The sequence below is a fragment of the Chiloscyllium plagiosum genome, chromosome 7, assembly GCF_004010195.1.
Source record: "Chiloscyllium plagiosum isolate BGI_BamShark_2017 chromosome 7, ASM401019v2, whole genome shotgun sequence".
NCBI lineage: Eukaryota > Metazoa > Chordata > Chondrichthyes > Orectolobiformes > Hemiscylliidae > Chiloscyllium > Chiloscyllium plagiosum.
The window spans coordinates 55271393-55296031 of NC_057716.1; the positions used below are offsets into that span (position 1 = coordinate 55271393).

General features: G+C 41.2%; 1 long non-coding RNA gene across 1 annotated transcript in view; it reads left to right on the plus strand.

Annotated features, from left to right (window-relative positions):
- Nucleotides 1-3185: 3185 nt before the first annotated feature.
- Nucleotides 3186-24639, plus strand: part of LOC122552022 — a 57090-nt gene continuing 35636 nt past the window's right edge. The window contains exon 1 of the long non-coding RNA XR_006312264.1: nt 3186-3244. This is a non-coding gene — a long non-coding RNA (uncharacterized LOC122552022). The remainder of the gene's footprint in view (nt 3245-24639) is intronic.

Here is a 24639-nt window from a genome sequence, read left to right on the forward strand (position 1 = left end):
GATCCATCTCAGACACCTCCCTCCCCTTTCTTGACCTCTCTCTATTTCCATCTCTGGCGACAGTCTCCAAGCAGATGTTCACTATAACTCCACGGACTCTCACAACTACCTGGAGTACACCCCCTCCCACCTAGTATCCTCCAGGAACTCCATCCCGTTCTTCCAATTCCTCTGCCTCTGCTGCAGCTGCTTGGATGAGGAGACATTCCACTCCCAAGCATCCCAGATGTCTACCTATTTCGAACAATGTACTTTTTCCCCTTCTGTCATCCAGACAGTGCTACCCATCTCTTTTATTTCTCATTCCACTGCCCTAAATTACCCCCCTCCAATGCAATAAAGACGGGATCCCCATTGTCCTCACCTACCACCCCATCAGTCTCCACATCCAACTAGACCCCACCACCAAGAACATCTTCCCCTCCCCACCTCTCTCTGCCTTCCACAAAGACCATTCCCTCCACCAGTCCTTTGTTTGCACCACCTTCCCCACCAACAACCTTCCAAACCCCCAGTTACTTTCCCCTGCAATCGGAAAAGATGCAAAACCTGCTGGCACATCACCTCATCTCCATCCAGAGCCCAAACAGTCCTTCCAGGTGAGACAGGGGTTCACCTGCCTCTCTTCCAACCTAGTTTACTGTGTCTGGTGCTCCCATTGTGGTCTTCTGAACATCAGTAAGACCAAACATAAACTAAGGGAATGTCTCACCGAGCATCTCAGCCGGGCCCAGAGACCTCCCAATCACCACCCATTTTAAATTTCCTTCCCACTCCCTTTCCATCCTTGGTCTCCTCCATTGCCACAATGAATCAAACTGCAAATTGGTGGAATAACACCTCACCTTCCACCTGGGCAGCCTACAGCCCAGAGGACTCAACATTGAGTTCTCCAGTTTCAAATAACCTCCCTTTCCTCACCGTGATTCCCTTCCCACTCCCTCCCCATCTCTTGCACTCCTCCCAGCCACCTACTGGATTCATTCCACCCATTGACCAACCAGGTTGCACCCTCTGCCTGTCTTCACCTATCCCCACTTCACCACCCTGCCCCTGCCTCCCCCTTTATCTGCAACTCCCGTTACACCCACCCCCAGTCCTGAAGAAGGGATACACACAAAACATTGACTTCTCCACCTCCTGATGCTGCCTGGCTTGCTGTGCTCTTCCAGCCTCCTGCTTGTCTACTTTGGATTCCAGCATCTGCAGTTTTTGTGTCTCTATTTGAGCCTTCCCTGACTAGTCTTCTTCACCCATGCTCATTAGATGTCAATCTCCTTTCCATAGTCAACTTTCATCAGAGTTCAAAATATTTTTATGTTTCAAGGAGTCCACTTGAAATGTTCTTGAGAGTTGCTTTTTTGATGTTTCAGGGATTACTTTTTAATTCTCAATAACTCATCAATGAGATCATGTGATTATGTAGGAACAATACCTTGTGTATTTATGTTGACAATTGGAGTATGAGGTCTTCCACTGGAGCAGATTCAGAATAATTCATCAATATCTTCAACAATTATCAACTCTTCATTAAATATAAAACTATTTTCTAGAAACAGGATATATAAATTAGCACAAGACGTATGGCAAAAATTAACAACGTTCAACCAAAGTAATTTTGTTCAACACAAACACCCATCAAAATAAATACACTTTTTCAGCATACAGGTGAGGTCCTAGCCAATATATTTCTTTTGCATACGGAAAAAGCTGGAAGATTTTGGGGGTGACATGGTGGCTCAGTGGTTAGCACTGTTGCCTCACAGTGCCAGGGACCTGGGTTCCAGCCTTGGACGACTCTCTGCGTGGAGTTTACACATTCTCCCTGTGTCTACATGGGTTTCTCTCTGGGTGCTCTGGTTTTCTCCCACATTCCAAAGATGTGCAGGTCAGATGAATTGGCTATGCTAAATTGCCCATAGTGTTAGGTACATTAGTCAGAGAGAAGTGGGTCTGGGCACGTTACTCTTCGGAGCGTCAGTGTGGACTTGTTCAGCTGAAGGGCCTTTTTCCACACTGCAGGTAATCTAATCTAAAATTTAAACTAAGTAATTATATCCCATTTACTACACCTCCAATCTGAATCTTTCTTTTAACTTTAATGATTGACACAGTGTTTTGTTATATCAGGGTACATAATATTTCTTCCAAGTGTAATAGTTACTGAACTTATACAGCCTTAACTGAGTGATTCTACATTCATTTGCAAGGTATTAATTACCTTAGTATTTAAATATTTTCATGAATACCAGTTAGCTGATTTTTTGTTAGGTTTAAAACCTTTGTTCCTTTGCAGCCTCCCTCTCTCATAACCCTTCTGTAGCTCACTTATTCCCCACTGCCCCTCTTGCAGCCTCTACCCACATCTGCCTCATGCAACTTCCTTTTCCACCTCCCCCCATCTCTTGAAAGACTTTCTCTCCCCATACTCTTTCTCCCTCCCTCCACACATCTCATGCAGCCTTATTGTTGCTGCCTAAAGCTTCTTGAAGCTGCCTCATTCCTGCATTCATCCTGCAGGCAAATGCCCCAATCCTGGGCCCAGCTGATGGAACTCCTGCATCTGGAAAAATGTCTGTCCATTATTCGTCAAAGGTGGCATCTTATTCGCCATCCCAGCCTTCACTAAAAGTGACTCTTGGGACTCAGCTCCAGGGTCCCCATCCACAGTTGTGGCAAAAAATGGTTCTTGTCCTCCCCAACCCATCCCTCACCCTCTTGGCGCCCTCCTGGCAATCCCCACCTCCATTCTCTGCACTTGTGAGCATATCAGCAGCAAACATTGAAGCAAAGCATCATCACTTTTCCTTCCCTTCAATGTACAGGGGAGACCTTTCTCTGATTGATCACCTCCACCACCCCCTTGCACCCCCCACCCTCCCTCCAAGTGGCAGGTAGCGAGTAGTTTAACATCAAATTCATTAAAGGCAACAGCTGAATGTTTTTTCCAAAGAGACATAAGCAAGATTAAATGAGTTAGTTGGTGAAAATCATGACATATTTCTGATGTTAGCCAGTGGTCAAACTGATCATTTTCTGCAGACTGGATGGTGTTAAAGACTTTGAATTATAGCGCTTTGGGAAAGAGTATAAAAACAAATTGCCTCACTGTAAAAAAAAGTTACTTCAGAGAAGAGGTCAATTGATCAATAACAATAAATTGAAATGAGTGGGCTGATCACCTGTTTTGGTCTGATCGTCAGATAAGTAAAAGGGTTCACTTGTGATTGTAAGCATTTTATGGGTAAGGTTTTTGGAGTTTGTTTTGTTGTTTACTTTGCTCTAATAAAGAACATTGGGTATATTTGGTTGTTGGAATTGCCTTAGGTTATAGACATTCAGGGTAAAACTGATGGATCCAGGTAAACTGGGAATAAAAGCCTGCACATGACATAAACAAATGCTCCCCAGTTAGAACAGAGCAGCAGCTACTCACTCCAAATTCCAAGGAGGTGATTACCACAGATACATGGATAGCAGGGAATAGAGGGATATGAACCATGTGAAGGCACGAGGTTTTTAATTGAGAAAGGTGTCTTGTGTCAGTGCAGACTTGCTGGGCTGAAGGATCTGTTCCTCTCCTGTTTTTTGTGCTTTCTTCTTACTTTGCCTGATGCATGCCACCTCTATGCAATTATGAAACAAAAGTTATGCATTCCTTGCTTTTATGGAACTTAATTGTAAGTGAAAATTAATCACTATGTGTTGGTGTTTTAATGAGAATGCATAACATGCAAATACATATTAAAGGACTTCCTGATGCTTGGAGTTGGAAAGCTCAAACAGCCTTTAAAGTTAAGAGAACTTGATTGCAGATGTTCATCACACTGTTAGGAATTTGATTTTTTTTTTACATGCGGTGCAATTAATTCCCCTGCTTAACTTGCTTTCTGCTCCCAGAAGCAGAACAAGATTCTGCCTTTTACCTTTTACATTCTCATGCTGCTGTTCCAGCCTTGACGTCCTCTGAAATAATTCTACAACTTCATACTGCACGTCTCTTCATATTTTCTTAAAGGGTCATTGTCACTGCCTCCTGATGAACAGCAATCTAATTGCTCCATTCTATTCTTTTTTGACCTTTCCCAAACTACACCCCTGCTGGTGCTACTACTGTCAATCTCTTTCCTGTTCTGCTTATTAACAGCAGCACGGACTCTGTGGAGTCTGCCAGTAGCTTCTGTCTACATCTCTCTCCAGAATACACATTTGCTTGTGAATAAAGCTCTTGTCATCCATGAAACTGTTGTGAGTGATCACACTGACTTCATAGTTTTTTCATAGATGTGGCCAAGGGCTGATATCACCTTTCCCTTTGATATTCTTCATTCTCCTGCCATAAATTCCACCTCTCTCAATCTGTCAGTGGTGATGTAATACTTATCTATAAATCACACCTTTGTCTGTCCCCCTCCTCTGGCAATTGCTCTTTCATTAAGTAGATTACCTTGTTCCTTCCTCCTGATTTATTTAATATTATTTTTCTTTATCCTAACCAAATATTATTTTAAATTCCACATTCAGCTATTTTGCTTGTTTCAACTTTGACTGCACATTTTCTTTATCTCTGTTCCCTGAGTACATCACCCTTCTTTCCTTCCAAAATCTCCCCGTTATATTAAGATTCTCACTCATATTTGCAGCCAGCTTTTTGACTCTATCTTTGCTGTCTCTATTGTTGAGATATTCCCTAATGTTTTATTTGTGTCACACTTGATCCATACACCTATATTACACTTTCCAATCCTAATTTCACTTTTTCTTTGCCTTCTCCAGGAAAATAAAACTCTTCTTCAATTCACATATATTGTCAAATTCCTAAAAATCTAATTTTTGACTTGTAATTCATCATGACATTTCTGGAGCTACTATTTTTTCTAAACCACACCTTTTCCATGATTCCACCCTGATCATTTCTCTGGTATACTTATTATCTTTGGTTTCTTATATCTGAGGAGACTGATTTAAATGTCTTTGGTGAACAATTTTTGTAACTGTTTACCCACAGAGCTGGCTAATGCTTTATTTGATTAGGCTCACTAAACTTATTATTTTTTCCAGCAATGCAAAGATAATTGGATTCACTTCACTTCAATTCCTTCACTACTCCATGACAAACGTTCCTAAAACCAAACTTCTCCCAGTGCCTATGCTTCTACTTCTGATGGAGCTTGTGGACTTTTTGTCATAATGATTGAGATCATTCCTTCAGCTGTTTTGAGTTGTTCACCCCATTTCCCCAGCCTCTCTGAAAATAACCTCCTTAAACATTTCAGACTGATCTGTTTCTAAACTCAAGTATTTTGCTCGATTGTAACTTGTATCCTGTTTTGTCCAATTTCATATTGTTCATGAGATCCACCTCCAGCTCCCTTGATCATATTCCAGCCATCTGTTGGCTACCTGATTTCCCTTCCCTGTCTTATATCAACTGATATTGTTATCGGATAATTGTCTTCAGGTATTGTTCTTCCATTCACACACTGTCATCATCCCTTTTCCTCAAAAGACCTACCCTTGACCCTTCTGTACCTGGTAACTATCATCTGATTTATAAACACTCTCTTCTCTTCAAAGACCTTGCATGTGTTGTCATTTCCAAAATCCATGCTTAGCTTTCCCATAATTGCTCTGAATTGCACCAATCAGATTACTGGTCCAGCCACAGGACTGAACTTGGTCTTGGTAAATTATCTCTGCCATTTTTTGTGACCATGAACATAATAAATGAGCCTATCTCTTCTTTCTTGAGTTACCTGCAATCTTTGAAAGTGTGGACCAGACAATCTTCCTCCAATGTCTCTTCTCTGTAATTCAGGTATCCAAGCTGGATTTCATTCCGATGTCTAATCATAACCAAAGATTTATCTGCAGTGGCTGCTCTACCCATTCTCAGTTTGTTAGTCAAGGGACAGCACTTAGTCCCCTGTGGTTCCTCACTTACTTGTTAACTGTTGGCAATATCATTCACAAACACATCAGGTTTTATAATTATGCAAACAATAACTATATCCACATACAATCCTCTGGAGTTTCTCTGATTTGCCACACTGCTTGTCCAACACATTAGATATTGGATAAATAGAATTTCCACTGACTAACTGTTGGGAAGGCTGCAGCCATGGTGCCTGGTCACTGCCATAAACCCAATTCCCTTTGCCACTTTCCTATTCCTATCCACTGTCTTAAACTGAGCAAGATGGTTCACAGCTTTGCTATCATAGTTATCCACAAATTAAGTTTCCGCCTTTATGTCTGCATTATCATCTAAACAGACTACATCCATCTTCATGACCTCACTGCGCCTACCCCAGCTTATCTGCTGCTGAACCATTTTCATTATTGCTGGAGATGACGGTTAAAAACCATCATCTGATATTGCTGGCCTCTGATATTCTATCTTGCGAAAATTTTGTTTACTCAAAACCCTAACTGCCCACATTTTATTTTCCATCACCTTTCATTTTCCTTCACAGGTTTCCTGGTTGACAACATTTCAGCATTAATATCCTTATTCTTCGTTTTTAATCCCACTTTGGCCTAGTTCCTTCTGCCTTCTCCATGCCTAATGGCCTTTGAATTTGCTGCGTACCTCCAAACCTGACCTTTTTTGAATTTCTGAATTTAATCACTCCATAATTGCAGTAACATTTTCAGCTTCTTTGGCTGTAAACTCGAAAGTTCACTTCCGAAACCTCTCCTCTTCTGTATGTCTTCCCTCTTCTTTAATTTGCTTCTTGAAGCCTTTTTGATCAAGCTTTAGTTCATCTCTCCTCATATTCTCTTCTATGACTCAAAGTCAAAAATGTTTTTTATTGATATTGCTCCTGTGAAGTGGGTTGGCATGTTTTAGTACTTTAAATGCACTGTATAAATGTAAATTCTTATCTTTGTTATTTAATAATGTGGTATCAATGCAATTTAAGATTTGGACAGAGGGAAAAGTTAGCTTAGTCAGATATTAGAAATTCTGTAACATCAGGTCATTAAACTGGAATGATTCATGATTTGAAGAGAAGAGAATGTTTGTAATTGTTCTCCTTAGAATAGAGAAGATTAAAGGAATATAGAATCACAGAATCCCTACAGTGTGGAAAGAGGCCATTTCACCCATCAAGTCTGCACTGACCCTCCAAAAAGCGTCCCACCCAGACCCAGCTCACCCTCCTCCCTATCCTATTCCCATAACCCCACTTTTACAAGGGTTGACCCACCTAGAATGCACATCCCTCGATGCCAAGTAGCAATTTACCATGGCCAATCCACCTAACCTGACATAAAGTACAGGATTGAAATGTTGAGAGATTTTGATAGAATTAATAAGGAAAGGTTGTTTCTGGTGACAGGATTGAAACTAATCAAAAATGTAGATATAAGTAAGAATCAGAGGAAAGGTAAGAGATTTTTATATACAGGGAGTTGTTAATATATGGAATACACAAGGATAATGGAAGCAAATTCCATGATAACTTTCACAAGGGAGTTGGACATGCACTTGATGAAAATGTAGAGCAATGGAGAATATGCAGAGGACAGTGATAATTGGATAGTGTTTTCGAAGAGTTGGTACAAACAAAGTGAGTCAAACGAACTCCTTCTGTGCTGTCAGAGTCTACAATTTTATAAGTTAGTATCTAGTTCTACATAAAGATGTATATACAATATCTTTGTCAGCATGAAAATGCTATGTCACCAAAGTAGAGTCATAGAGTTGTGCAACACAGAAACTGACCATTGAGTCCAACTTGTCAATGCCGACCAGATATTCTGAACTAATCTAGTCCCATTTGCCAGCATTTGGCTCAGATTTCTCTAATCCCTTCCCATTCATGTAGCCATCCAGATGTCTTTTAAATGTTGTAATTGTTGACTTCCACCTTTCCTCTGGCAGATCATTCCATACACACACCACTCTCTGCGTGAAGAAATTACCCCTTAGATCCCTTTTAAATCCTTTCCCCTCTCACTCTAAACCTATGTCCTCTGGCTTTAGACTCCTCTAACCTGGGGAAAAGACATCGTCTATTCAGCCTACCTATGCCTCTCATGATTTTATAAACTTCTCCAAGCTCACCTCTCAGCCTCCAACACTCCAGGGAAAATGGACCTAGACTTTTCAGCCTGTTCTTATAGCTCAAACCCTCCAATCCCAGCAACATCCTTGTAAATCTTTTCTTAACCCTTTCAAGTTTAACAACATCTTTCCTATAGCAGAGAGACCAGAATTGAATGCAGTATTCCAAAAGTGGCCTAAGTACTGTTCTGTAAGCCATAACATAACCTGCCAATTTCAATACTCAACACACTGACTAATAGAGGCAAGCATATCAAATGCCTTCTTCACTATTCTATCTAACTGTGACTGCACTTTCAAGGAACTATGAACCTGCACTCCCAGGTCTTTTTGTTCTGATTAGTTCTGAGGTATGGTCACTGGATCGAAACATCAACTCTGATTTCTTTCGACCGATGGTGCTGGACCAGCTGAGCTTTTCCAGCAATTTTTGTTTTTAATTTTCATATTCTTGCTCAATATAAATGTTGAGTCAGCTATTACGAGGGGGCATAGCTTTAAATTAAGGGGTGGTAGGTATAGGACAGATTTTAGGGGTAGATTCTTTACTCAGCGAGTCGTGAGTTCATGGAATGCCCTGCCAGTAGCAGTGGTGGACTCTCCCTCTTTATGGGCATTTAAATGGGCATTGGATAGGCATATGGAGAATAGTGGGCTAGTGTAGGTTAGGTGGGCTTGGATCGGGGCAACATCGAGGGCCAAAGGGCCTGTACTGCGCTGTATTTTTCTATGTTCTATGTTCTATGAACCCTAAGAATAACTGAGTCATTAAAATGCTTTAATATTAAGAATAATATTATGTAAATCATTGTCCTGGGTTAATTAAAACCATTCATAACAATTTTAAATGAAATGTCTAGTGTTTCAAACTAAGGGAATTGTCATAGGATGTCATAATCCTCTCAGGAAACAGCATGGAGGTCATGCTGTGTAAAATCATGCTCAAGAATTCTCATGGAGGGTGAAAATTATTAAATTTTAAAATTAGAATTAAATCAAGAAATAATAGCTATTGTTAAAATGGTAGTTGGAAACCTATGGCACTCAGGACTCTAAATTGTTTTTGTGATGATATAATCTTTAGTGATGACTAAAGTGCAAGCATGTCAGAATGCTGGGGCTCAAGGCCAATTATAGGATTTGATTGATTCTCTTGAGCAGTATTGAGACTCCACATCTATTATTATATTGCATTTGTAGAATAGATCAGACTCTGGGACTGAAATCTATGCCCTATTTGTGCACCACACAAGCTACATCCCATGCTTTGAAGTCTAACCTTGTCAATATATTGTTCTGTTCCTTTCTCCTAGTTATCTATTCTCCTCTAAAGTGTCTGTTTAGCTAGCACTACCCAGATAAAATGTTGTTTGAATACTGATATTAGTCTGTAGTGCTAAAACAGCTAAAGCAGAGTGAACAGAAATACATCTGTGTTAGTGATGTCAAATACTCTTTGTGCAACATGTTTCTCATTCCATCCATGTTCTGGCCAAAGTGGTTGCTCCTGCACTCTCTACTCGATTTACAAGTGATTATCATATATTTGTGGACCCGATTTTTGAGATCACCAGCAGACAAAAACATCTTCTTTATCTTTAGCCCCACCAAATATTTTCAGAATTCTGCAGACTTCTATCAGGTCACTGTTCTCTAGCGAAAGAACAACATGTTTAATTGTTCGCATTAGGTATAATCACTAAATTTTGGATCATCCGAGTAAATTTTTATTGCATCTACTTTGGTGCTTCTATATATTTTGCATAATATGGAAACCAGAACTATCCATGTTATTTTAACAATGGGTCTAGCCAAGATTTTATGCAAGTGTAATGTAAATTGGACCTCCATCCACTACTTGAAACATTCATTTTTCCCACCATTGATGCACAGTGACGCAGTGTGCACCAGTTACAAAATGCACTGCAGTGATTTCCCAAAGCTCCTTCAACAACACATTCCACATATGCAACTTGCACAAACCAGAAGTGCAAGGTCAACACATGAACAGGAAAACCTCCACTTGCAATGTCCCCATTAAGCTACATAACAACCTCCCTTAGAAGTAGATCAAAATCTAAAAACTTCTTTCCTAACAGAATTGTTTGTGTCCTTATACATCAGGGACACAACAATTCAAAAAGACAGCTCACCACAATTTTTCTCTGGCGGGGGGGGGGGCGCAATTAAGGATAACTAGTAAATTCTGACTTAATCAGCAATGATCATACCTCCTAAAGAAATTTTTAAAAATCTATATTACAGTTCCTTCACTACCAGATTGACAGCAGTGAAACAAAAAGACAGTTCTCCTGCAGATTTCCAAGAGTAACTAAAGATGGAAAATAAATACTAAATTAGCTAGCAATGTCCAGAAAAGAACACAAGATATAGAAACAGAATTAAGCCATTCAGCCCATCAAGTCTACTCAACAATTTAATCATGGCTGATGTATTTCTCAACTCCATTCTCCTGCCTTTTCCCCATAACCCTTGATCCCCTTATCAGTCAAGAACGTATATCTCTCTTTTGAACACACTTAATGACTTGACCTGCAGCAGGTTCCATAGATTAACTATGCTCTGGCTGAAGAAATTGCTCCTTATTTCAGTTCTAAACAGTTGTCACTTCACTCTGAGACTGTGCCTTGGGTCTAGTCTCTCCAAATAGTAGAAATATCTTCTTCACATCCACTGTATCCAGGCCTCTCGGTATTATGTAAGTTTCAATCAGATCTCCCCTCATCCTTTAATCTCTACCGAGTACAGAGCCAAAGTCCTCAGCTGCTCCTCATATGGAGCCCTTCATCCCTCAGATCATTCTTGTCAACTTCCTCTTAAATCCCTCCAAAGCCATTACATTTTGTTTCAGATATGGGGCCCAAAACAGGTCTCACAATATTCCAAATGCAGTCTGACCAAAGCCTTATTTAGCCTCAGCAGTACGTCTCTGCTCTTGTATTCTAGCCTTTCTGTAATGAATAGTTATATAGAATTTGTCTTCCTGGCTGCTAACTAAACCAACATGTTAACCTGTAGAGGAGTCTCAAGTACTTTTGTACTGCACAGTTCTAAAATCTGTCAGTTTAAAAATTAGTTTACACCTCTAGTCTTCCTATCAAAATGCATAATGTCAGACATTGTCCCACATTGTATTCCATTTGTCACTTCTTTGCCCACCCCCGTGCCTTACATTTTCCAGTCCTCTGGCATCCTCCTTGATACCAGTGATTCATGAAAGATCACAAGTAATACCTCTACTATCTCCTCAGCCATCTCCTGCGGAACTCTAGGGTGTAGACTATTTGGTCATGGTGTTTTAGCCACCTTCAGGTTTTTCAGCTTCCCCAGTACCTTCTCCTCAGCGATGGCCACTGAATTCATCTCTGTTCCTTGATGCTCTAGAAGTTCTGGTATGGTGATGGTGTCTAAAGCCAATGCTATGTACCTATTCAGTTCATCCACCATTTCTTAGTTTCCACTAATACGTTTGCCTCACTCTTACTTTTTGGATATCTAAAAAAAATCTTGAATCTTCTTTTATATTACTAGCTAGCCTGCTCTCATATTTCATCTTCTCACAGCTCATTACTTTTTATATTATCCGTTGCTGGTTTTTAAAGGTTTTATAGTCATTTTCATTGATTTGCGTTGTAAGCCATAGTTGCCTCATCTTTCCTTTAGTATGCTTCTTCTTCCTTGGGATGAATTTCTGTTGTGCCTCCAGAATTAGCCCCAGAAATGCCTACCAATGCTGTTCCACCATTTCCCTTCTAGGTTCCCCTTCTAAAAAACTTTAGCCAACTCCTCCCTCATGTCTTTGAAGTTACTTTTACTCAACTATAATACTGATTCAATCTTCTCCCTCTCAAACCGTAGGATGAGTTCTATTATATTATGGTCACTGCCCCCTAAGGATTCCTTCACCTTTAGCTCCCAGATGAAGTTTGCTTCATTACACATCACCAATTCCAGAATTAGCAGCTCCCTAATGGGTTGTACCATATGTTGCTCCAGAAAAACAGCTCTTAGAGATTCCACAAATTCCGTTTTCTTGAGTTCCACTATCAACCTAATTTTCCCAGTTCATCTGCACAGGGAAGTCCCCCACGATTATTGTAATAGTTCCTTTCTTGGAAACTTTAACATCTGCTGAGCATCCACTACCTTTTTTCATAATTTTCCATGCAACTGGACCTCACTCCCCCATTATTTAGTTTAAAACCCTATACATAACCCCAGTTATGAAATTCGCCAGGACTCTTGCCCTAGAATGATTCAGCTGGAGTCCATTCCATTGGAACAGCTCCCTCCTTCCCCAGTACTGGTGCCAATATCTCAGGAAATGAAACTTGTTTCTCCCTCACTAATTTTTGAGACATGTATTTACCTTTTAATCGTGATGATGCTGTGCTAATTTATTGGAGGCAATGTTAGGTTCCCATCTTGAGATTCTTACACACTTGATGCAACTGCAATATGCCAACTTCTGTGAATAGCCATGATTTATTTCAGCAAGAACCAGCTTTTTGAGGATCACTTAACACTCTTTGCAATTCTTGCGGAGCATATCAAGCGAGGCTGCCGGAACAAGGGAACCGTCCTCCCTTTATACAGGGATTTACATCACAGTCAGTCATGCACACAAGACATAACCCCTGCCACTCCCCCATACTCAGATGCCACTCAAAAACAATGTAAAGTGATTAGAATACTTCCAGAAATAATGTGTGATTAGGTTATTCCTTAAACTGCAGCATTTACAGAGCATGATTAGATTGTCACATCCTGCCTGCAAGACAGAAAAACATCCCCCCCTCCACACCTCCACCCCAGGACATCCAATTTCCTATACGCCAGCAGAACATATTAATCCATTAACATCTCATTACCTCTTCTTATCATTCCATGATAACCAACTAAATGGGGTTGAAAAGGATGCTATCAGCTTATTCATAAGAATCTGACAGCCAGTGTTTAAGCAAGTTATTGACACACAACATACAATGATTATAACAACAAGAATTACTAGTCCATGCAGTAGATAGGATCTCAAATTCCTCCCACATGGAAAAAAGTACTCTTCACCAGTAAAGTTCTTATATCCATTGTCCTTAATGACCACTCCAACCCTTCCAAGCTGAGTGGAAATGAGCCAGCTTTCCAAAATTTCATTCAGTAAAGTCCAACCTAAAAACAAAATCCAGTCTGGCAGGGGTCTGTTCTGTGGTGTACAGTGGATGGGGGGTCCAGGCCTCTGGCGATGCAGGAATCATGCTGTTCCCGCAAGGTTGTAGGGGTGTCGTGCAATAAAGTGTGCTCCCAAGGCTGGGTTAAGTGTAGCCATCAGTTTGCTTTTGGCCATCTTCGTGTTACTGGAGAGTCTAAGGATTCTCGGAATTAAATAGAATGCTGTTTAATGCATTCTTTGCTGCTTCTCCTCCCAATCTGCTGTCAAATGTAACAAAACCAACTGGCTGTTTTGATGTTAGCTTGATCAGTGAACCTTTATATCCCCTAAATGATCAAAAGAGATGGTAAAGCTCACATGGCTTAATGTCCATAGGAAGGCCACTGACAAAAAGTGTATGGACCTCCTCTTCACCGTCGTTAACTTCATCAATTTTCGTGCTCATGACTGGGGAGCTGATTGGATCTGTTGTGTCCCTCTACTCTGGGCAGGTGGTGCTGGTGCTGGGAGAGCAGGAGGGGTCACCAGAATGGGTGCGATACATTCCGGAGTCAATTGTCTATCAAAAGCGCTGAGCAAGGTCCCCAGGAATGTGACTTGGCGCTGAGTGCGCAATGAGTAACATTTCCAGGGGGCTGGTTAAGTGGAATGGGACTTGGATCAGGTTGTGGAGGGGCGGATGGTGGCCTGAAGGCATGCTTTACCTCCCTTTCATTCCCACTTGATAGCCCGGCTTGGTGTTTCAACCCCGATTCCTTACTTTGCCTCTCCTTGCTCAATTTTTCCTGTTTTTCTCCATTCATATGATAATCCTTACACTGACTCTTCAGCACCTCCCAAGACTGAGGGTTTTCCTCATGATCACACACTTTGATCCCTCTGTGATGTGCATTATTCTCCCAGCTGGCCTGTTTAGATTTATTTGCTACTTCCTCAGTTGTCTTTCTCCACGTGGATGGTGAAGTTTTCCATTTAGTCCCTGTATTACATTTCCAAATTGCCTCCTCTGCTTTTAAACATTTATCAGTCCCAAGTTCCTCCTATTGGCCAAATTTCATTTCCCAATTTTTCATTTAAACATCCTGACAGGCGCCTGAAATGTTCCTCATTTTGGAGGTCATCCCGGCATAACCAATGCAAAGGGGGTCTGGCACCCGATTTATCCAATGTCTGTCCCATTTTTTAAAAAAGTCTCAACTTCCTAACTTATTTCTATATGTAAGTCCAGTATCCTTTGTCTCCACACCCACTTCAGGGTCCTGACCTTCGCGTGGGGGAATTCCCCTCTTAACAACCGATCTAAGGCAGGGTGATTGAGGCAGACACAACAGTTATCCTTTATATTATGTACTCTGTTCCAGGGCCTCAAACCTAGTCCATTGGAGGACTCTAACATCTGAGTTCCAGGGGACTCTAATCTCCCTTTCCGTAACTTATAATTCTGAGGACTCTAACCTCTGAATTCCAGGGGCATTCTGACCTCCATGGAACAAACTTGTTGGCATACAAGTGTGTAAGTTATCTCAGAGATTCCAATACTCCAGAGTCCTAGTGGACGAGGGGTTGACTGAGTGATAGGTTAGTGAGAGAGATCAAGGTAAACCTAATGGGCCCATCCATCTCACGTTACCGTCACGCAGGCGACCACTTATTCAGTCCACCTAGAAGCTGCATATATTTTGGAATCCCACTCTCATTGCCAAATGTTAGGTTCCTTCCTTGAGATTCTTACACACTTGATGCAACTGCAATATACCAACTTCTGTGAACAGCTACGATTTATTTCAGCAAGTACCAGCTTTTGGAGGATCACTTAACACTCTTCGCGATTCTTGCGGAGCATGTCAAGTGAGAGTCCTTGAACAAGGGAACCATCCTCCCTTTATATAGGATTTTACATCACACTCAGTCATGGATGCAAAACACAACCTCCTGCCACTCCCCCATTGTCATATGCTACCCAACATCTTTGTAAAATGATTAGATTATTTCCAGAAACAGTGTGTGATTAGGTTATTCCTTAAACTGCAGCATTTAGAGAGCATGATTAGATTTTCACTTCCTGCCTGCAAGGTGAAAGACAACCTCCCCAACACCCCCACCCCGGGATACCCAACAGAACAAATGAACCCTTTAACATCTCAGCTCAGCTGGTAATGCAGAGATAATTAGCTTTTCGGTTCACCCCTTTAATTTAGCCCCTAGCTGGTCACATTCTTGCAACAGAACCTCTTTCCTCTTTCGACCTATATCATTGATACCTACATGGGCCATGACAACCGATCTTTCCCCTCCTACTACAAATTCCTTTGCAGCCCAGATGTGATGTCCTGAACCTGGCACCAGCCAGGTAACATAGCTTTCTTTATAGGGTTCAAGAGATGCTGGTTTCATTATCATTCAATGGATTTGCTCTTTTTCTGGCAGTTGCGGCTAATATGATCTTGCCTGCTGCATTTGAGTCATTGATTATGCTACATTGTGTTTGGGTGTTTAATCTGCCACAGTTTAATAGTTGTAATACTTGGAATACTTGGAATGGAGCTGGGAGTAAAGATGGAATTTGAATGAAGATGAGATAGACTATCTGGATGTTTAGACTGACTTCTGAGAATTAGATGGCTGGTGGTAGGAAAATATTGCATTGAACCGTGTGAGACATTGATTGAGAACTGGGACGTGTTTCAAAAGGTTCAAATTTAGAAAATGGGAAGACTTTTATGGGACATGTGCTGACTGCACACCTTCTACAGAAGCAAACAGCAATCAGCTGACAGACTGATAAAAAGACAGAAACAGAAAATGCTAGGTCTAAACAAGGTCTGGAGAGAGAAGCAGAACTAGCATTTCAAGTCTGATATGATCCTTTTTAAATTGCTTGTCTAAATTTTTCAATAATGACATAAAGCATGACCAACATTGAAGTTATGAGAATTGCTTTCAACTTATTTGGTGTCCTATATCAGACAGCATTTGAAAATAGACTGCAGTACAATGGCAAACCATTTCAAGATGTGTGCTAAATGGGGAATCACTCAGATTACACAATCAACCCACTAATCTGGGCTCAAACAGCTTAACACAATGTATGATTCATATTACCAAATCAATGATTATTCAATTACAAGCAACAAAGCAAGGTTTTTGTCATTGCTTTGCTTATATTTATGCAGTACCATGGGAGAAGAGATTACTATCCCCAGCACAATTTATGCTCCGAAGACAAATGGAAATGGTCTCACCCATCATTATAAGACCCAGGACATTCTTCATCAAGACAGCGGCAAATGAAAGAGATCCATGGTCTGTGAGCAGACAGAGAATTAACAGGACTGACCATTGGATAATGGATGATGGTTGGGTACACAAATATTTGGATATCAGTTAAGAGTTTTAAAATATACAACCGGACCAAACCATATGAAGTCATTACCAATTATGATACTACAATTTGAAGGAACCAAAGCCTGCTCAGACTGATGTCTGGAACACCAATCATGTATGAAGAGAGGAAGGAATAATACATTGATGTTTGTGTTGCAATGTTAGCAACCAGCAGCATGACAATCAAATTGGTAAAAATGTACAGCCAAGAATAACACTCACTTCTCTAGATTGATAGATGATCACCAGATCAGAACAAGTTGTCAAACCTCCAAAAGGTTACATTGACGTTTAAAGTATTAGTCTTGAAATCTCTATTTCTCTGTCTGCATTATTATCCAACTGATAACACATGTTTAAATAAATCATATATATCAGATGGAGATAAAGTTTTATTCTTTGGAGAAAATGGGGGATAGAGTCATAGAGTCATAGAGATGTACAGCATGGAAACAGACCCTTCGGTCCAACCTGTCATGCCAACCAGATATCCCAACCCAATCTAGTCCCACCTGCCAGCACCCAGCCCATATCCCTCCAAACCCTTTCTATTCATATATCCATCTAAATGCCTCTTAAATGTTACAATTGTACAGCTTCCACCACATTCTCTGGCAGCTCATTCCATACACGTACCACCCTCTGCGTGAAAAAGCTGCCCCTTAGGTCTCTTCTATATCTTTCCCCTCTCACCCTAACCCTATGCCCTCTAGTTCTGGACTTCCCGATCGCAGGGAAAAGCCTTTGTCCAATTACCCTATCCATGCCCCTCATAATTTTGTAAACCTCTATAAGGTCACCCCTCAGCCTCTGACGCTCCAGGGAAAACAGCCCCAGCCTGTTCAACCTCTCCCTATAGCTCAAATCCTCCAACCCTGGCAACATCCTTGTAAATCTTTTCTGAACCCTTTCAAGTTTCACAACATCTTTCCGATAGGAAGGAGACCAGAATTGCACGCAATATTCCAACAGTATATCTCATGGTTAGTATATCAATATACCTTTAAAACCCATGGTCATAGTATCATCACTGTACCATATTATGTAAGCAGAAGGTATGAAGATCTCATATTCTATCTTAGTCCAGATCACTTGATGCATGATCTTTATTGTATTCTAATCACATAATGTTAGCACAGACATTTGCGTGCCTGATGAATGTAATGTTTTCACATACTATTTAATTATAATAAATATTTGTTAGATTCTTCAATACCACGATACCCATTCTCATTTTCATATGTTTCAGTAGATAACATGAGTATGATGCAGAAATAGGTGGGAAGGTTAGGTATTTTATATGCCCCTCCCCCACCACACCAAAAACATAACCAGCTTTATGTACAATTCAGCACAATGTATGTAATATGTATATATGTAAAATATGCAACAGAATCAAATGAGCCAATGGGCTGAGAAGTGGCAGATGGAGTTTAATTTAGATAAATGCGAGGTGCTGCATTTTGGGAAAGCTAATCTTAGCAAGACTTATGCACTTAATAGTGAAATCCTAGGGAGTATTGCTGAACAAAGAGATCTTGGAGTGCATGTTCATAGCTCCATGAAAGTAGAGTCACAGTTAGATAGGATAGTGAAGAAGACGTTTGGTATGCTTTTCTTTATTGGCCAGAGTACTGAGTACAGGAGTTGGGAGATCATGTTGCGGCTGTACAGGACATTGGTTAGGCCACTGTTGGAATACTGCATACAATTCTGGTCTCCTTTCTATTGGGAGGATATTGTGAAACTTGAAAGGGTTCAGAAAAGATTTACAAGGATGTTGCCAGGTTTGGAGGATTTGAGTTATAGGGAGAGGTTGAATAGGCTAGGGCTGTTTTCCCTGGAACATCAGAGGCTGAGGGGGTGACCTTATAGAGGTTGATAAAATCATGAGGGGCATGGATAGGGTAAATAGACATGGTATTTTCCCTAGGGTGGGGGAATCCAGAACTAGATGACATAGGTTTAGGATGAGAGGGGAAAGATATAAAAGGGAACTAAGGGGCAGTGTTTTCATGCAGAGGGTGATGTGTGTATGGAATGAGCTGCCAGAGGAAATGGTAGAGGCTGGTACATTTAAGAAGCATTTGGATGGGTGTATGAATAGGAAGGGTTTGGACGGATATGGGCCGGGTGCTGGCAGGTGGGACTAGATTGGACTGGGATATTTGGTCGGCATGGATGAGTTGGACTGAAGCGTCTGTTTCCGTGCTGTACATCTCCATGACTTTATATGTAAAATCCAGCACAATATATGCAACACTGGCTTTGAGTCAGAAGATCAGGCTTTTCAGACCATCCCCTAAGTGTTAAGTGAATAACATATAGTGATGTTTCAGTGCAATACGAGGGAAGAACTACATAGGAAGTGCCAGCTTTCAGATGGAATGTAAAATGAAGGCTCTTCTCTCTGACTTTAGTGTAAACAATAGCTTGGCATTACTTGCGGAGCAATGGAATTGGTTCTGATTCACATTTATCTTTTCAACAACAGGTTATTTTGACATTAAGCATTCTCGTGTCCAGATTTTATGGGCGGACAAAAGACTTGGAAAAATAGACCAGTATTTTCTCTGCAATTATTTCTCTATGCAGGAGAAACACTTTCATACATTTTGAGGCAAAATACACTATGAATGTGATAACAGAAACTGTTGGAGAAACTTGGAAAGTCTGGCAGCATTGGTATAGAGAAAGCAGAGTTAATGTTTTGAGTCTAGTCCGTCTTAAGAGTTCAAATTCTGAGTTCTGAGATACGGTCACAAGACTTAAAATGTTAACTCTGTTTTCTCTTCACAGATGCTGTCAGACCTACTGAGTTTCTTCAGCAATTTCTGTTTTTGTTTCAGATTTTCAGCATCTGCATTTGGTTACTTTATAATAATGAAAATATGTTTTATTTAAATTATGCTACATATGTTAGTAGCTTGAATTCTTTGACCCTTAGACACAGCTCACAAAAATCACATTCATGCATCAGGAATGATGACCCTCAGCCAAAGTGAGCAAGATATTTTGTTAGCGACACATATAAATCATGTCAAGTTCTTCAGATAGGGAAGAAGTAATTTTTTTTTGTTAATAGCATAAAACCAATAAATATATATATATTTTGCACAAATACCTGCATGATTGTGAGAGTAAGATCTTCCCTAAAAATGTAGAGAAGATTCCTTTCTCCCTAACAGTAAGTATTCCTGTCTGTACTGATGTTAGTAAACTATCTTGCTTACAGTGTGAAGATTAGAGAGGATGAACAAGTTTGGTGAATTTATGTTTATCTTTTGAAGTTGTCTGTCAGTCGACGAAGTCTTCAAGGGGATTTTCCTGTCTATCCCAGTAAACAACGCATTACACAAAACAACCTGATGGAGGGTATGCTGGATAAATAGCACTTTTGCTATCTAGGGATGCGAGTGGGCTGGGAGTTCACAATTCATCTATGAAAGGGGAGAACATGAGGCCGGCATCCTCTGTTGAAATTCACTGCCTGTGTACCAGTCCTCCCATTTCAAAATAAAACTTGGGAAACATTTGATAGTCAATAATGTGAAGGGCAGCTATAATAATTTCAAGATGGCCATTAATATTTGGCTGCCGTTGGATATTAAACGCTACTGTAGTTTGTACCAGAGCTCAGCAATATTCCTAAAAGTTAGAGAATGTACTTGGAATTAAAGACCATTAAGAGAATGAATTACAGGAATTCTATGAAGCGTGATGACCTTTTGGTCAGTTTATAAATAAAATCCCAATGGGTATTTCGAACACAACTTTATTGCATTACTACTTAAAAGAAGCATTGCAGCTTTGCGGTGATCAATAAGTCTTGTGATTACAAATAAAACATTCTAGCCAGGCGGCTGCTCACAGTACTCATTAAGAGAAGTTACCATAGCAACCTAGCTGTGAGGGACTGAGGCATATAGTGTGCTCAGCAGTTGGTAAGACTGTTGAAACTTGCAAAGTGACGGTATAGTGACATATGTGGCCATATAATTTAAATCAAAATTCTTAAACTTATATTGTTTTGCAGGCATAAAAATAGTATTGTACACATTCTCTAAACAATCTCTTCTGCTTAATATTTTAATGAAAAATATGCTATCTTACTGAGTCTGCTCAGTTCTAAACTGAAAAGGTTTCTCAAAGAATTATAGAATTGTTACAGCACAGTAGCCCACTATGCCTGTGACAACTCTCTCAAAAAACAACTCAGCTAATATCTTCCCCCCCCCCCCCACTTTATTCCATGATGGTCCCTTTTCACAATACCTTTGTAAATGTCAGGAATAAATAATTATGATTATATTTTCGCATCTGTTTGAATATCTCCTCGGCAACAAGAGTGTATATTTTATGATATTTGTCATTACGTAAAATCCAAATGTGAGTAACTATTTGTGAAAAAGAAATGGCTATAGTTTGGGTAAAATCATACTTTGATTTATTGACTGATTGCTGTCACATGTACTTAATTGTAGTGAAAAGTTTTGTTTTGCATGCAGTACGGGCAGATCACAACATACAAGGTCAGACAGATCATAAGGCGTTTAGACAGAACGAGGAATACAAGGTTAAGGCTGCACAGGAGGTACACAAAGTAAAATCAGTATTACCTTTGTTATTAGAGAGGTCCATTATGAACATACTGAATTTCCTAAGCCTCATGAGGAAGAAGAAGTGTTGTTGTGCCTTCTTGACAATCGCAACTACATGGGTGGCCAAGTACAGATTGTCTCCAGCTCATCTCCGCCACGTCGCGGATCTCCGCCCTTGAACCCCACCCCTCCAACCACAACAAGGATAGAACCCCCTTGATCCTCACCCTTCACGCCACCAATCTCCTGAAACAACCCATTATCCTCTGCCATTTCCATCACCTTCATTCAGACCACTCTACCAGAGATATATTTCTCTCCCCACCCCTATCAGCATTCCATAGAGACCATTCCCTCCGTGTTAGGTCCATGTTCCCTACCAACCCACTCCCTGCACCTTGCCTTGCCACCGCAAAGGATGTAAAACATGCATTCACACCTCCTCACTCAACTCCATCCAAGGCCCCAAAGGATCCTTCCATATCCAGCAGAGATTTTCCTGCACATCCAGCTACTGTGTCTGTTGCTCTTGATGTGTCACCTCTACATTGGGGAGACAGGATGCCAACTCCTGTAACATTTCAGAGAACATTTCTGGGACACACGCAATAAATAACCCCACCACCCTGTGACCAACCACTTCAATGCCCTCTCCCACTCCGCCAAGGACATGCAAGTCCTGGGCCTCCTCCACCCTCAAATCCTAGCCATCGACACCTGGATGAAGAACACCTCATCTTCTTTCTTGGGACCCTCCAACCACACAGCATCAACATCAATTTCACCAGTTTCTACATCTCCACTCCTTCCACCTCATCCCAGGTCCAACCCTCCAACTTGACCCTGCCCTCTTGAACTGTCCCATCTGTCCCATCTGGTTATCGTCACTCCTTCTATACCCAGTTTTGGTTTGTCCTCATTCCTGGAGCTGGCAGCAGATCTTGATGTGCTATGGCTCACTGTATGCCTTTAAGAAACACTCTAACTAAATTATCAATTTGTCATTGCATGTGACCTAAGGATATAATAGTCTTTAACTCCATCTTAACTTGAGTCACTTGAAATTTAACATGCTGATAGAAGCATGCTACTCTGTGTATTTGTGTGGCTTAATGAGAGCCCAGACATTGGTGTGTCTGTAAAGGTAATATTTGTGTGTACAGGTAACTGAGAGATGCAGTAAACATCTCTCAATACCACATTACCCCAACCAAGTTTCTTATGTTACAAGTGATAACATAAACATTCAAACCTTCAGCAAAGATATCCTTCAGAACACAAAGCTCAGATCAGCTCTCACTACAAAAACATCTGATATTTCATCGTTGCAGGCCAGATGTCAAATAATGACAAGTCAGAATACAGGAAGGAGATAGAATGCTTGGTGTCATGGTGCAAAGATAACAATCTCTACCTCACTGTCTACAAAACTAAACAATTCTTCATGAACTTCAGAAAGAAAGGAGGAGGATATGTTCCCAATTCCATTAATGGAGCTGAGGCGGAGAGGGTTGAGTGCATCAGATTCCTAGGAGTGACGATAACCAGCAATCTGTCCTAGAAGAAAGTGAGGACTGCAGATGCTGGAGATCAGAGTCAAAAGTGTGGCGCTGGAAAAACAGAGCAGGTCAGGCAGCATCTGAGAAGCAGGAGAGTCAAGCACATGCCCTTCATCAGGAATGTGGGAGGTGGGGGGGATTAGGGGGCTGAGAGATAAATAGGAGGGAGGGTTGGGGCTGGGGGAAGGTAGCATGGAAGGCGATAGTAGATGCAGGTGGAAGGTGCTGGTGATAGGTCAGAGCAGAGGGTGCAGCGGGTAGGTGGGAGAGAAGTTGGACAGATGGGACAGTTCAAGAGGGCGGGGTCAAGTTGGAGGGTTGGACCTGAGATGAGGTGGGAGGAAGGGAGATGTGGAAACTGGTGAAATTGACATTGATGCTGTGTGGTTGGAGGGTCCCAAGAAAGAAGATGAGACGTTCTTCATCCAGGTGTCGATGGCTAGGATTTGGCAGTAGAGGAGGCCCAGGACTTGCATGTCCTTGGAGGCGTGGGAGAGGGCATTGAAGTGGTTGACCACAGTGGCGGGGTTGTTTGTTGCGTGTGTCCCAGAAATGTTCTCTGAAATGTTACAGGAGTTGGCATCCTGTCTCCCCAATGTAGAGGTGACCACATCAAGAACAATGGACACAGTAGATGAGGTGTTTGGATGTGCAGGAAAATCTCTGCTGGATATGGAAGGATCTTTTGGGGCCTTGGATGGAGTTGAGGGAGGAGATGTGAATGCATGTTTTACATCTCTTGCCGTGGCAAGGGAACATGCAGGGAGTGGAAGGAATGAGGACAAACCAAAACTGGGTATAGAAGGTGGAACACAACACTTATATTCAGAAAGGAGCTGATCTCTTAATGTTTTGCAAACTAAAAATCCACATTTGTAAAAAGTACCACAAAGGCCCTCTCCATAGACCACCATTGCCGTCTCTTTCATCAGTTCTGTTATTCAGTTTCAAATAATCTGTCACCTCTGTATCAATGGCATTCTGACAATTCAGACAAATTAGATGCATAAAAAGAAGCCAGACACTGCACGAACAAACATGAATGAGATGATGAGTTTATTTTCAAACAGAGGATTGCACAAAATACCTTGACACCCAATGTTCAAACACAAAAGTTTTCTTAACAGAAGGTTTCTTCACTCGACTAGCCCAGTAAATATCAATTTAAGAATCTCTGAAATTATTTAGGGAGTTTTATCTTAATCATTTGGGCATGCTGTTGGCACTAGTAATACTGCTAGAGGCAGCTGGCTGCTTTGATTCCCTCCAATTTGGATTAGCTGCCTAACAGCAACAAATCAGCATGGACAAGAGAGGAAGTCAGGTGATAGATCAAACGTAGGCTGACAGTCACTCAAAGTAGCTCAAAAGAGCCAAGAGAAGTAGTTCTGCCCCTTTTGGCTTCATATTTGGATAAGTCTATAAATAAGACATAAATTTTAGACTTTAGAGGAGGTTGAACAGTTCATCCACTTTACCAACACCTTCCACCCTGACCTCAAATTTACCTGGACCGTCTCAGACTCCTCCCTCCCCTTCCTAGACCTTTCCATTTCTATCTCGGGCGACCGAATCAACATGGACATTTACTATAAACCGACCGACTCCCACCCTGCCCCCTGTAAAAACGCCATCCCATATTCCCAATTCCTTCGTCTCCGCCGCATCTGCTTCCAGGAGGATCAGTTCCAATACTGTACAACCCAGATGGCCTGCTTCTTCGAAGACCGCAATTTCCCCCCAGACATGATCGATGATGCTTTCCAACGTATCTCCTCTACTTCCCGCTCCTCCGCCCTTGAGCCCCGCCCCTCCAATCACCACCAGGAC